The sequence below is a fragment of the Pinus tabuliformis genome, chromosome 7 (assembly GCF_031772625.1).
Source record: "Pinus tabuliformis cultivar Carrire ecotype Pingquan chromosome 7, CPIR1, whole genome shotgun sequence".
NCBI lineage: Eukaryota > Viridiplantae > Streptophyta > Pinopsida > Pinales > Pinaceae > Pinus > Pinus tabuliformis.
This window is the reverse complement of record NC_142293.1, coordinates 271,648,890-271,661,614: the sequence shown is the minus strand read 5'-3', so window position 1 is coordinate 271,661,614 and position 12,725 is coordinate 271,648,890.

Below are 12,725 nucleotides of genomic sequence, written 5' to 3'. Positions count from 1 at the left end.
CTCCTTGAATTCTTTTCACATAAATTAGCAATTTCTTTGAAAGGTAAAGTGGAAATATCACCTTTGCCCATCAAATTAAGATCATCTAAGTATTCCTCTTGAATGCTCTTCAAAAATATTGTTCGAATCAGATCAAGAGACATGGTTCTATGTTTTGATTTTTGTAAATTGTAAACTAATCGTTCCAAATACTCTAAACTTTCATCCTCTTGTTGATTCATTCTAAAGATATCATCTTTAGAATCTTTCGATCTACAATAAGGTTGGTATTTCTTTAGGAATATTCTTCTCATGTGATCCCAATCAGTTATTGCATGTTCACCAAGTCCCATGAACCATCTTAATGCTGATGCTTTTAATGTTGCTGGGAAGAGTCTAAGCCTATGGGCATCATCTATGTAACCATATGTTCGACATACTATGTCAAATTCAAACAAGAATGAATCTGGATCTTTTGAAGCCATGCCATAAAAGTTTGGTAACACAGATGGAGGTATGTTTTTCATTTTTATTTCCTCATCTTCTCCTGGTTCTTGAATAGGAAATTTAAAGGTTTACTCTTCCTCCTCTCTTCGACCTTGATTTTGTGGTCCTCTTGCTAATCCATCTCCTTCCTCAGCCATTTTGATAGGTTCCTCTTTTGATTTAATTTTTTGTTTAGTGTCACTTGTTTCAAAGAGAAGTTGTTCTAATGATTTTTCTCCTTGAGATTTTTCAAAATCAGTAGGTTCAAGGAGAGATTGTTGAGTTATTTTGCTACTTTCTCTTGTTATAGAGGATTCAGGGAGATGTTTCTTCTGTGATTCGTGTGCCAATAGAATTTGTCTCTCAATGAGTGTGAGTCTTTGCCCTGATTTCTGTTCATCCTCTAATTTTTGTATGGTGACTTTCCTAGCTGGTGTTGCGTGTTCAATTTTTCCCAAAGGGTCTGCTCCTAGTGGTGAATTAGTTTTTGGATGGGGGGTTTTTATGAATCTACCTTTATCATCTCTAGATCTAGACATAAGTAAACATGACTTCTAAAATGATGAATCAAAATTAAATCTATGTTTTTGTTTGTTTTGTTTATGGTTTTTTTTTTTTTTAGAAATCCTCTAGTTGCGCCTCCCTGGCAACGGCACCAAAATGTAGTGACCAATCTAGGGTGCTATATTAGACTAAGTTTAATGTCAACCAAGGTAGGTAAACTTAGAGGCACGTGTCTAAAGTTTATAGACCTAAAAGGATCTCATCTATCTAAATAAGTGTTTATTGTGACAAGCTACAACACTCTTTTACAAGAGATTGAGATATGTTTCTTTTCACAATTCAAACACTTATATCACCTAATTTAATCAACTATTCTAAGAAAACAAAGTGTTACTAGTCTGAGTTTTCAATCCTCTTATAAGGATATCATTCACAAAAACTTTGTCCTAGATAACACACTAAGCATATTAAAAATCAAATTCATGAAAACAGAGTCCATAGAAATATCTTGAAATTCAACGTTCAATTAGACCTTTTACAAAGTCTGATTCAATAATTTCACAATTGAATTTGAAAGCTACCACTATGAATCATTCAATAACAATCGTAAGAACTTCTAGTTGAATTGATAAACTCACAAGCGATGAAATGAAATAAAACACTATTCAAATCTGAAGACTAGGAAACAGAAATGAAAGTATACCAATCTTCACGTAGGGCCCGTCCACGCATTGATGGCACACTTAGAAAACTTCAGATGATAAAAAAATGTTAACACATAAACACTATAATTGATGAAACGCTGCCTGTGATTAAGTTCTGAGAATCAATTACATGCAAAATAGAGTTCTGGAATATGCAGTCTTAAGTCTGCTCTTGTCTAACCTCTTCTTCACTAGCATTCCTCCTAGTTATTACAATTTTCATCCAAACGTACATGCATTATTGCTTCAGATGTTTTTTATTTTACAATAAAAAGGCTAGGTTCTTTTTTTCTAATCCTAACTGATTTCTAAAACAAAACGAAATCAGTTTAGGTAACTTCAGATTTTTGCTGCTTTTACAATCAAAAAAGTTGGATTTGACCAGCATTGACCATGTATTCGAGAGCTCTAGATTCGGTGCTAAATAGATTTTCCACCTTGTATGTACATCCCAGATCACATCCTTATCCTCTGTTCTGATTTTCCTGTCATGCCACATGTCACAACATAAACCAGTTACAGGAAGTCATGACATCCTGTAATTATGTTGAAAATTTCCAATTTTTAACATAAAAATCCATAAATTAAATTTAATGTAAAATAACAATTATAATGCTTCATTAATCAATTTCAATGGACTATGAGGGGTTTATGGAGGAAAATGATAGATAAATGATGGATTTTTAGAAGAAAAGAATGGCAATAAAATAGTACCAACATGACTAGAACATCTCAGGATGCCATTTGTTGCTAGATATAAAGGATGAATGAAGAAAGTTTAAAGGAGAAGTTAAAGATAATATGTTGATCTTTCACAGAAACTACTATCTGTAACTTAGAGGAACTATGATAATGAGAACTGAATCATAGACAATATGATGGTCTTTCACATAAACTATTATCTATAACTTAGAAAGGAAATGAGGACTTCAAGTATAGGAGTGCTCTTTTAAGGAATTTTAACTTTATCTACATAAGCAAATAAAGACCTGCAACTTCATTACTATAATTGAAAAGAAGAAAACATAGCATGGAACATGACAGAGAAGCTTACAAAATTATATGCAACAACTCATGGAAACCTCTAATTCTTTCATTAATCAACAATGATATCAGGAATACAGTGGCCTAGTCTCCGGGTTCTCCAAAATTCCCACCCTTTCTTAGTAAAATTTCCTCTTTTTATACATTGTGGAATAGTTGTTGATTTCTGAAACTGCCCAAATTATCTAACTTCTTTTCTAACTATATGAAGTAAAAACTATTACATAATTTTATAGAGGGTAAAAGACACCTCAAAGAACATGAAATAACAAGAGCATAACTGGATTCAAAAGGGGATGATAACTGCTGGCTTGCTCTATTGATCTACTACCAAATTCCTCTATAAATGCCCTATTGATGCTTAATTCATTTTAGCCGTAATGAAACGCATTTAGTTTGTATAATCCTGGGCTTACATGGGCACTCTGATTGGTAAAAATACAAAGAAACATACTGGATTGTCTTCCTCTTCAACTTTAGCTCTAACCCTAGTTTTCCGCTTTACACAGCGAAATTAACGCGAATTTCTGATTAATCCATAACTCAAAAGAGTTAATTCTTCTTTATAAACCTGTCAAATCCGCCCATACAATGCTCCGTTGACTTTCATCGCAAATCAAAATTGGCCCGATAACCCCTGTAAAACTTAACTTATGCACCCTTAGGCCGCATAACTATGAAAATGTTGGAATTATACGTAATTCTTTTATATATGTGCTTTTCTATCGTAAACCTTTTATAATGAAAATATATGATAAAACATGCTTTTTCCACTTCCAATACAGGGTCCGCACAATTTCCGAGGTATACTTTCCCGCCAATTCATCCCCACCATAGATCTGTGCTTTTAAGATCAGACGGTCTGTAAAGGTTTCGGGTGAGACATAAGCCCAGAGAATACCTACCCGAAATGGGCAGTTTCCTCTCTCCACCTGACTGCTACGTGTTGAATGTTGAGTGGAATCAGGTGAGTTCCAATAAAAGCCATCTACCGCTTTTGCTCCGCCTGAAATTCTGCCTTTTAGCTTAAAATCCGCCTTTTCTTCGGTTAACGCAACGCACCGGAACTGAAAAGGAATTAACTTGATTTAATAACTCCATCAGATCCGAAATCTCTTCGCATGTCGCAATCGATGCTTTCCATATATAAATATAACATGTTACTGATATGACGGACCCACCGCAATTATAAAACGTAATATATATGCTTTTGGGTCTGGCCATCGCAATCACAATTGGCGGAACCAACCTCTATGTGCATAATGGCTTTGCAGACCTGACGGAATTATGAAACGTAATATATATTATATCAGGTCCGACTTACCCATATCGCAATCGGTTCTTATTTATATTATAATCCCTTTATAATAGAAATATAGAAAAATGCGTAATCATAATGTATATGAAGGACTTTTTGATATGGTGGATCCGACGGGACTTAAAACCATGATGTATATACCTTTCGGGTCCACCATCATAAATCGCAATCGGCGGATCTATATACATATATATAACTGCGGACCCACCGAACTTTGTAAAACGCTATTTCGGGTCTGGTGTTAACTCTTTAACACTTGTTTCCTTTGTAAATTCGATATAATTCTTTATTTAAATATGCACACACACACACACACACACACACACATATATCTATATCGGTTATGGCTCCATTTATGTTGTGATTTAACTTTATCACATGGGCCAATTCCTTTATACTTGTTCCTTTTGCGATTTTGATATATTATAACGAATAAATACCTCATTACTTTTAGACTTTGCGGAGTAGAAAATATAAAGGGCTTCATTGAGGTTGAGCCCCCCTTAATGATTTTAGGCCACACATTGTGATAAAATTTCTAAATAAGGCTTAAATCACAATATAAGCTACAGCATCTGGCTCCACCTGGGGATAGTGCTTTTGTCCCGGAAGCACTGAGAACCGCAGATCAGTGCCTTTTCCATTGGGCATGGAGTCATATATTGCTTCGGCAAGTCTTAACTATGTGAAAATCTATACAGTGAACCCACGCTGATAACTGCAGTTATAAGATGCTTGCACTTTGATAGCAAAATATTGGGAATCATAGATCAGTAGCCTTAGTTGGGCATGGAGTCCTAAACTGTGAAAACCCTGAAATTTGACGAACTGAAACATGACATTCTTGAAGGCTAAAACCTATGCAAACCAGTTTCCAACTGGGAAAGTCACCCTTATTCATCAACTAATGATTAAACTGAAGAACTGCAACTGGAAACCAAATGCTCAACACCTGAGCTTATTTATGTACAAGTTCCTACATATGTACATGATTGATCTCCATCAGGTGAAGTCAATCTTCCAATGATACCAGATTAGCATTTGAGTGCATAATCTTGAACCATTCTACCAGTGAATCTTGAAACAACAATTCATTCTGAGTTTCTCCTGAGTCCCAATGTTGTGATCCTAAATGTGTTCATCTTGTGAAACCTTCCCTGAGTCAACAGCCACATCATTGGGGTTAGAAAACCTTTCAAGAGGAACAAGTCCCTTTAGCAAAATATTATCCTTCAATTGAAAAATCTTCGGATTAGCTATTGAATCTTTTAAATCACTGATTTCTGCAACTTCTGTTGTTTCTTCTTTATCCTCATCAATTTCTGTGCCCTAAAACTCCTCAACTATAGTAAAAAATTCTTTAATCTGTTGATCATCTTCAAAAGCTTGCCAATTTTTAACATTATCAGGAACGGAGGGTCCTTGTCTCATCCCTACCTCATATCTTAGCCTTGGATTAATAGGAGGCTTGAAAATACTAGTAGACACAACCAATGAATCTGCTAATCTATTCTCATTTCTTGGAATAAATTGAATCTTAAAATTTTCAAAAGTTTCTCAGTCCATACCTCATATTTGTATACCCTAAGCCTAGGGTTCTTTGTTTGGAAATGATTTTTTATTTGCTTGATAATCAGCTTTGAATCTCCAAAAGTAGAAATTGACTTAACTCCCATTTGTTTAGTTGTTTGTAGAGCAATAATCAAGGACTCATATTTTGTCACATTGTTTGTTGTCTCGAACCCTAATTTGAAAGAAAAAGGGAACATATTACCTTTAGGCACAATTAGAAGAAAACCAACACCTGTTCCTTCCTTGGAATAAGTTCCATCAAAGAAGCATTTCCACACTCTTTCAGTTTGCAGCTCTATAATGACATTGGATGAAGCAAGCTGCTTCTAATTATCTTCAGCCAGCTCTGCATTATCATACAATGTGAAACAAGCGAAATCATCCTTCTCCTGACTATATACAGGTGAATTGCTTGCTCCATTTTTTGTAATTGTTTTTACAAACCTAGTTTCTCTGTACAATCTCCTCTCCTCCCCACCAAAAATCAATATAACAGCATATGTAAAATCCAATTTCAAAATACCACCCAATTTAGCCCCCCAGGACCTAGATAGAAGCATTCCAAATCTAGCAGGGATATCTGCTACTACTACATCCATGACCAAGCTTCTAGCTGGAATTTGGGCTAATGACACTACCAGATCCTTAATAACCCCCAGACACCTGACTTTGCTCGAATCAAAAGAATACAATTCCCTATAGGGTTTGGTAACTTATAGATCTAGTTGCTTCATTACTGACAAAGGCAAAAGATTATGTGAAGTTCCCAAATCAAACATACAATTATGTAGGAGGAAATCATGAACCAATAGGGAAATATAAAAAGGAGGTATTGAAGAATCTACTTCCTCTGCATGTGGACCAAAAACCACTACTGGTTTGTCTTCCTTTTCCAACTCCTTAGTAAGACAAAACAAGTGACCCTGTTTATCAGTCCTTTCGTTCTCATCTTCACCTTTCTTCATGGCTGGAATTACTTGAGGAATTGAAACAAGTTTCTCCAAAGGAATTTTTTCAGTTTGATCTTGAGAAGACTCACCTTGAAGTATTTATGTCTTGTCATTTTCATTCTGTTGCTGCTTTCCTTTATTCACTTGTTTTGCAGAATGAGATTATTGTGGAGTCGCCTTTGGTGAGGAAGTTGAAACTTGCTGCTCACTTTCATTTTCTTTATTTCTTGATCTCTTCCTCGATCTTAAATCATATTTCTTATGTAGTTAAGCTTGCATAAAATCAGAGAATTGCTTGCAATATTCATCAATTTTATCATGACTGGCATATGTTTCATCATATTCATACTTCTCTTCTTTGATATCAAGTTCATCTTCATCCACTGCATATAATGTAAAAATTTGATCTTCAGGATGCTCTTGTTTTTCAACAGGACCTGCCTCTATATATAATGGTGCTTGAATTTGATCTTGATCTTTTCTTTCCTTTTGCAAGATTTGCAAAGGTTGTCTTCTGAATTGGGGATTAAAGTTCTTATTATACTATGTTTGTCTCTGAGAGTTCTTATTCTCTAACTCTAACCTATTTAACTTATCTGACATAGTTTTAATTACATTACACACATCCTACAATGATTGAATTTGAGAGTATTCTATCTTTGCCTTTCCCTTGTCTTGGGTAGGCTGTGTTTCTAGTGCTTTTCCTGCAGCCACCAGATTCGCTTCTATCTCTAAAGAATTTGTTTGGATTTGATCAATGGTTGGAGCTCTTCTTTCCCTTAATGTGAATCCAAAATTTGATTCAAAAGCCCCTGCAAAAGTTATTTTTGCACCAACAGGAGGAGGCTTAATCTCTGCTGGGAGACTATTGTACAATTTGTTAAATCTTCTAACAAATTCGGCCACAGTTTCATCAGACTTCTTCTTTATGGCGTTAAACTCTGTTAATGAATATCCATGGTCTCTTTTTTCTTCCCATCTCTAAATAAACACATGTTTCATCTCTTCCCAAGAAGGAATGGTATTATTGGGAAGTCCTTTGAACCATTTCCTTGCTTCTCCATCCAGGGATTGAACAAAAAGTCTTAGAACAACATCTAAATATTCAACATTTAGGTTTTCTGCAAAATCACAAAATACTACTACATGATTTTCTGTTGTCTATTCATCTTCTCCTGAAAAACGTGGAATAGTTTTAAGGTAATCCTATGGCATTTGATTAAAGGTTATGGTAGTTGAAGAGGTGCATACCTATTCACTAAGAATGCAGGTGCTGCCATGTTTACTGAACTTTGATTACCAACAGATGTGGAACTTGATTGAGAGGTAAATGGAATGTGCAAAGGAGGTAATGTGGTGCAGCACTGATATGGTGGGAATCAGCTGGAGACACGATGCGATGGATCGCAATCGCAGATTGGTGAAGGGAAGGCATTACTAAAAATTGGCTCCAGTGTACTCGGGTTGCAATGCGATAAATGCAATCGAAGATCACAATCGCAAAACGCAGGAATACAGAGTCACACATTATGATTACCCGTTGATTCACCGTTGAACTACAATTTGCCATAAGTTCCCAGATGCGAGATGTTTATTGGTTCTAGTTTATAGTGTTGTTGGGTCCGCCACATCGCAATCACATAATCACCCGCTGCATACACAAACATTAAGCTCGTCAGTCCTTGCCGATTGCAATTTGCGATGAACAGTCGCCCAACAGAGTATGGCCCTCCACGTGGTGAAATTTTCACCCAGTTAGCGTATTTTTGGGGCTAATTTGTAGGATCATATCGGAAATGGGGCAATTTGTGGAACGAATAATGGGAAAATGAGGGGAAGTCATAACTTCTTCATTTTTTCACCAAATTGGATGAAAGAAGAGGCTAGATGGCCATTTTTGGACACTTTGAACTGATTGGAGCAGGTTTAAGAAGCATTTGAGCATTGTAAACACAATTTTTTACACTTTTGAGCATAATAGAGAGGCCCAAGCCATTGGAAGCTGGACCAAGGAGACGTAGCCTAGGAGGGGTGAACTCTTTTATCATTTGCTTGTTGTAATGTGTTTTTGATAATGTTCTATATATGTTTATGTTGTTGTTGAGTTTTTTATTTATGTTAAATTGCTCATAAAATTAACATTAAAACTCTTCATTTTACTTGCAAAAATTCATGAATCCTTAAGCACAATGAAAGCATTTTATTAATAATCTAAGGAATATCTTAGCACTGCAAACTAATATTCTAAATCAGATCAATTTGGTATTAGAGCACTAGGTTTGTTTGGTGAAAGAAGGATTTAACTGTTTGCAAGTTTATGTCATGCTTGTAAGGTTAAAACTCAAAAGAGGTGAAGGAAAGCTGGTTGGAAGCCCTAAAGTTGGGTCAAGGGGAGGAAGAGAAAGGTTGCCACAATCTCCAACATCAGTTCAGCCTCAAGTTTCAGTTGAGACTCCATAGAGCATGTCTCATGAAAGAGAACCTACAAACATGACAGAAGATGAGAAGACCTTTAGAAAGGCTTTCTTTGATATGATAGAGATGGTGAAGTTCCTCTATGAAGAGAGGAATAGCAGGTTGCAAGGAGAAAGTTCCAAACCTCCCAAAGGAGAAGGCTCTTCAGGAGGAAGTAATGGAAACAGAGGTAATGGAAATGGAGACAAACCTCTACCCTCTCCACCATCTTCTTCATATTCTTCTTCACAAGAATCTTCACACTCTTCCACTAATATAACCCTTACTCGTACGCATCAACATTCTTCAAAAGGAACTAGTAAATCACCTTTTTTAAAACTTCATGTTAAATTCGAGTTTCCCATGTATAATGGTGAAGTGAATGTAGAGAAGCTTGATAATTGGATTCGTCGGTTGGAGGTCTATTGCAGGATTCAAAACCTTCAAGAGGATGACATAAATATTTAGTTAGCTTCCTTGAGAATGGAGGGTGCAACACTAATATGGTGGGAATCAAAGACTCAAGAGGAGATTAGAAAACATGGTAAGATCTCCATTTCTTGGAATGATTTCTTTGCTACAATCAAAAGACAGTTCTACCCTCTAGCTTATACGCAAAAATCCATCATGAATTGGCAAAACTTTAGACAGCTTAAAGGTCAAAATGTGCAAGATTACACCCAAGAATTCAGAAAAAAAGTCTTTGATGTTAGGCGTAGATTTGCAATCACATGACACATTGCTGAAGAACATAGGGAGTTTACACAGTTACCTTAGGCATACTATCTTAATGTTTAATCCCAGTAATCTAGATGATGTGTGTGCAAGCCACTCATCTTGAGGCAAGAGGGAAAAACACCCCAGAAGAAGGTAGTAAAAAGTCGTTTAACGGTAAAAAGAAAGAAAAGGGTTTAAGGGAAAGAAAAATGCATCCATTAAAAGGAAGGAGAGAAAACAATCTGTAAACATTATTCCAGAGAGGGTCTCGATGACGCTCACCATCCCAAAATGAAACCAAAGAAATTCAACAACAAAGGAAAAGAAAAGACAGTTGCAATCACTCAAGAAGAGGATTTGGGATCCAAATCGGGTGATGAAACAAAAGCCACAACCATTAGGTTTCAAGGAAAGGAATCCATTGCTAGCAATAGTTCTTCAAGCTCGCAAAATGAAACTCCAAATGAAAAGAGAAGAATAGAAATGTTTCACATAAGGGTGATATCGAAACATAACAAGATTGATACGCTGTTTGATAGAGGCTCTCAAGCCAATATTATCTTAAAAAACATTGTTAAGAGTTTAAATATGGAAACTCTTCCACGTCATAAACCGTATCCACTTGGATGGGTATGTGACAATGCACAATTGTAGGTTACGAGAAAGTGTAAACTGATATTCGTAATCACTGCAAAATTCATAGATGAAGTGGAGCGTGACGTTGTGCCGCTAGATATCTGTGGCATCATTTTGGGCAGCCCATACCTTTATGGCAGAAAAGCTATTTTCCATCGACATGAAAAAAAATATCACATTTTCAAAAATGGAGTAAAATATATTGTGAGAGCTCACAGCAAAAAAATAAATCTTTAGATCATTAATGCAGGGCAGATGAAAATACTGGTGAATTTGAGCAAGAATCTTGTGCTTCTCATGATCAAACTCGAGAATGATATTGATTATGAAGTGTTTTATGGTTGTAATTCGAATTCGAAAACTGATTTGGTTGACGTTGTTAACCAATCTAATGAAATGTTTCAAGAATCAAAGGGATTACTTCCCAATAGGGGAATCCAACATGAGTTACAGTTGCAGCAAAAGTGCCTTCTTCCTAACATTGGCATGTACAGGGTGTCAGTGATGGAAAGCACACAAATTAAGATGCAAATCCTAGGATTTTTGAATAAAAGGATCATTCAGCCTACTTCCTTTACTATGTGGTGCACCTCTTGTTTTGGCGCACGAAAAGAATGGTAAGAATTTCCTTGAATGGGATTCAAGAAGTGGTTTTCATCAAAGTAGAGTTGTTGAAGGAGATATAGGGAAGACAACATTCAAAACCAGGCAAGGTTTGTTTGAGTGGCTTGTTATGCTTTTCGGTCTTTTCCATGCTCCTACTACTTTTACACATATGAAGAAAGATGTGTTGAAGCCATTTCTAGAAAAGATAGTCTATTTGGATAACATTTTCATTTTCTAGAAATTTCATTATGAACATGTCATGTGTGAGAAAAAAATACTTGATGTCGTATGTCAAGAACATTTGTTTCTGAAGATGTCAAAGTATATGTTGGATAAAACTTCTTTGAGGTACTTGAGCTATGAAATTGGTTCTTCCAAGCATGTTCACGTTCCTAACGACTTTTTGGTAGTCTTTTTGGGATGTGGAGAAGGTGAGCTGAAGTTAGACCTCTCCAAGATTGATGTCGTAACAATTTGTGGTGGTATTGACTCCATTCCTGTAAACACAGGTTAAAGAATCATACATCCCTATGAAGCCACATATCCCTTTTCTCTGCTCGAAATTTTCACAGGAAGGCTCAAGATAGTCATTTAGATTAGAGGTGTTCTGGGAGCAACTCAATGTTGGAGGAGAAATTTTGTTAATTTTTCTTCTATTGTAGTTCATTTGTATTCGTTGGAAATTGTGCAAAAGGTCTTACAGTGGGGAGGAAAACAACGAGAGGCATTTGATGCTTTAAAACAAAAGATCAGTACAACTCCAGTACTTGCTTCTCCATACTTGAGACAATCATTTAAGTTTCAGGTTGTTGTGTGTGACTATGCCATGGACGTAGTCTTTTTGCAATGTGGTAAGCCCATTTCTTTTCATTCAAGAATTTTCAATGATAAAGTGTTTAAGTTGCAGCGACAAAGGCACTTCCATTGGATGGGTTTTCTTCTACTATTCCACTCGGTCAAAAGGTATAATATAGGTACAAGCGACAAGTTTGTCGATGTACTTTCTAGGCCTATAGTTTGTATAACTATTTTCCTCAAGCATCATTTTGTTTTCAATGAAAGTTATGTTCAGAAAAATACATACTTTCAAGATGTATATTCAAGCTTGAGTCAAAGGAATCAATTGGAGGAATTTGTTTACCATTTGCATCATAATGTATTGTATCATCTTTGTAAGAAGGATGTTGCTACTGATAATAACATGGACAAGGCCAAAGAGTTCATTGAACGACTCCAAATAGTACATTAAACAGTGCAAGAACAGCTTGAAAAGGACAAATGCAAGTACACAAAAAAGGTACGACAAGCATTGTGCAGATCACAAGTTCCAATTCAGTGATCAGTGGATCGAGATTGGAAAGGTGAGGGAACTATACCCTCACCTGCTGGTCAATTGAAAGTGATCTTTTGGTGTACAAAAGACTTCGAGTGGGGAGGAGTGATCAAGTGCTCAAAATTAGGCTCAAAAATCAAATTGTCAAAATCTTGATAAACTTAGATTCAGATCGAAGAGCTCGTCATTCTAATTCCAATGGTGTGAAAAACACTCAAATTTGAGCTCATATGTAGATGTTAGAGCAAGTCAAAGTTCAAGTTTGACTTGGAGACATGGCAGGATTGGATGATGTGGCAAGTTCCTTCAACGAATGAGGAGGCACCAAGTGGCAAGCCACCATTGGCCCCCGCATGTCACAAATCACAATCGCAGGCGGGTCGATGTTAAAAAATCGGCCCCATAACAACCAAGGTGCGATG